Source organism: Ochlerotatus camptorhynchus, unplaced genomic scaffold (genome assembly GCF_037179485.1).
Source record: "Ochlerotatus camptorhynchus isolate MF236.1 unplaced genomic scaffold, CSIRO-AGI_Acam_v1.1 ptg000495l, whole genome shotgun sequence".
NCBI classification, from domain to species: Eukaryota; Metazoa; Arthropoda; class Insecta; order Diptera; family Culicidae; genus Ochlerotatus; species Ochlerotatus camptorhynchus.
In genome coordinates, this window is record NW_027040980.1 from 338,962 (window position 1) to 342,205 (window position 3,244).

The window sequence follows — 3,244 nt, forward strand, 5'->3', positions numbered from 1 at the left end:
GCAGGGTAAATAATTTGGTGATGATTTGTAACTAATTTCGATTAATTTGATTCACAGCAAAATAAACTCAATAAATTCCTTCATAAAAAAGCGTAAACAGTATTTAACCCGGCTTCAAGAGAAAGCTGTGTAGTGATTATTGGATAACCGGGAAAAGGTTTAATAAGCGCCTTTCAAGTTCACACACAACTAAACAGCAGGATAACAGTTGTATAGAAGCGTTAATGGATATGCAATAAGAGCTTCTCCCGACCGTTCCAACAGCCATAAGTAGCTGACTAAGTTCGCCAGAATTGCTTGTATAGAGGTTGAGTAAAGGTTTCCTCATATCGTATAACGTTTGAATACAGCTTGAGGCTGTATAAATGAAATGAGTAAAGCGTTTACATTGTGAAAATTGTTAACTACAAAACTGAACCTACCCAAAATTGGTTAAGCATGTTGGGAGTGACAAGTTGACAATTAGACAACATATCGGCAAACTTACTATAGAGATTAATGCGGTTTAACGCACGCACAGTAGCCAACCTGGTCTATACAAGGTGTGGAGATCTAGCCTTCACGTATGGGTTGGTTGAGGGAAAAATCAGAGACGTTCAATAGAGACACACATGAACTGAAGCAGGTTTGGAAATATCGCCAAATGTTCATTATTACACGCTAAGGTTTTGGTTCCGTGTTCGGTAAATTTTACCGAAATCTGAACAGCTGAACGTTCGGCAAAACTTTGACCTTGATTTTAAACGCTACATATTGAATTTGAAAATAATTTGAAAACATTTTGAACCTCGTTTAAATGATCAAATCTTGTCATTTAAGTGGAGATTTAGTTTCAAAGTAGCTGAAAAGCAATTGAATTGAATTGCATAAATTTTACCGAACAGTTCAGCTGTTCATATTTCGGTAAAAATTAACGAAGTCGCCGATAATTTCTAAGTGTGTATTTTTAAACTAGCAATAATCGCACCTCGGTTGTGTCTCATTCGTTACGATATTGCCACTGCGCAGTTCATTATCGCAAGCGAGATGGTTTCACTAGGGAAATTATCGATGGGAATTTCGCAAAGCGGTATTTCCCGAGCAAACTTTCTTGTTTGAGATTGAAAAGAACTAATATCACTCTTAATTTGATTCACCTGTAAGAGAGGCGTATGTTAAAAGATTAATTTTTGCTCTAGCTTCTTTGCATAGATCGCGTACTATGTCTCGTGAACTTTTTTATTGGTGGTGTTACAGAAAGTGAAAACCTTATAAATGTGTATTAAATGCATCCTAAACGTATACTAGCACTGGTAGCTCCTCCATGTATACAATCTAAATAGCATAACACATAATCTAGAAAAAGAAAACATCAGCAGAGTGGAAGAAATTAAGCGAGTTAATTTCATTCTAATTCGCGACGAAACATGACATAGGAGACAAGAACCTCAGCTAGCTTGTTTCTTGATATTTTGTTTTTTGTGAAATAGGTTGAGAGAGCGAAATCGGAGTTCTCTTTCGGAATCATTTGCTGAACTGTTTCGAACATCTCGTTCGGGAACTTTTATTCTCATTTCGTTCACGATTTTCGCATAGCGAAATGATTGTCTGAAGAACTGCGAAAGAACTTTTTTGCAGCGGCGCCGGTGGTGTAGTGGTAAGCGTGATTGTCTCTTACCCCAAAAAGGCCTGGGTTCAATCCCAGTCGGTGCCGCTGGGATTTTCTGAGGCACAAAATCTTTCGGAAGGGAAGTAAAGCCGTTGTTGGTCCCCGGTCTATGAGTTGATGGGTCGATAGGTAGGGTCCAGGTGTGCGAGTTGCCTCCCTAGCGTCGGTAGCGTTGGTGCTCAATTAGGAAAAGAAGATCGACGGAAAACAAATAAAAAAAAAAACTTTTTTGAAATGAACTTTCCAACACTGGACTGAAGCAAGAAGAACCAAACAAACCGTCATACGCTGAACCAAACGAGCAATGTAAATACACATTACTGTTCGCTCAATTCACTAGAAAGTAGTATTGTTCTCAATGAAAAATTAAAAGGTTGTGTCCTAGACACGACCGCAGTATGACGTAGAACCACACAAAATTGATGTTTTTCATGCATTTTGACTATTATACTTTATCTTAAAATTTTCAAGTATTTCAATGTTTCGGTTATGGTTCACTCAAAACAATTTAAACATTTTTCTTGACAAATAAATTAATGTGAAATTCCACATGATTTTCATTTGACCACACATAAACAGAATCCACTCAGAAGTACATATGAAATTTATACGCAAATGAATAGGATGATCCTAAACAGTCCAGGACCCAAAATTCTGAGGTTTACTGCCTGGCTGGCCTTCAGCCTCTCGAAGAGCGACGAACGGTCTCCTTGGAAAGGTTCAGAGATCAGATCTTCAGATCATACGTGATCTGGCACGTTAGTTAAGTTAGACTCGTAGTTAGGTAGGTTATCAAATTTTTCAATTAAAACAAAAAAACACACCCCCCAAGGGGTTTTCTGTTAACTAGATGAAATACGCAAATACTAAATTAGAATATCCAATGAACAAAGATGACGAGCCAGATAGGCTTATCAATTGAAATGTAAAATCAATGTATACACCATAATCAACAGAAATAAACGAAATTTTACTACTACTTCTTTTACAGTCAGTGGTGTGTAATTCATCAACATAATATCATCGAATATGTCTTTCAAGCTATTTTTTTCTCTCAAATTTGAAAGCTTTGGTGCGGGAAGAAATTAAGGAAAAAACTTCTGTTTTTGCTAATACCTAATTGTGGTTTGTTTAAAATTTATTTCCCGGAAAAAAGTGATCGTCAAAGTCCATGTCTTTTCAGGGTTTTGTTGAGGGTGGGTGAGAGGTTGTTGAGGGGGAGGGGGTTGTTGAAGGGGGGAGGTTGTTGTGAAGGGGGAGGAGGTTTACAAACATTGCTTTTCCTCATTGTGTCGCATTCCTCATTTCACGCCGTGATCCACCTTTAGCCACTGACTTGGTCCTGCTTGCTGCAGGACCAAGTGGCACGCCGTCCGCTGTGACAATGAGCAAAAGCACGTAGTAAAATTTACGTTTATTTTCTGGGTTTTATGTTTCAATATTTGATTTAACATTTCAATTGGTTAGCCTTTGGCTCTTCATCTTTGTTCTAGTTAATTGGTTATTCTAATGTGATGATTGCGTTTAGCGCTAATTTACAGGATACCCTTTGTGGGATTGTTTTGGTTTGAATTTAAAAATTTGATAACCTACCTA

At 37.6% G+C, this 3,244-nt stretch overlaps 1 pseudogene; it reads right to left on the reverse strand.

Annotated features, from left to right (window-relative positions):
- Positions 1–832: 832 nt before the first annotated feature.
- Positions 833–1,012, reverse strand: LOC135712611 (U4 spliceosomal RNA; annotated as a pseudogene).
- Positions 1,013–3,244: the final 2,232 nt, after the last annotated feature.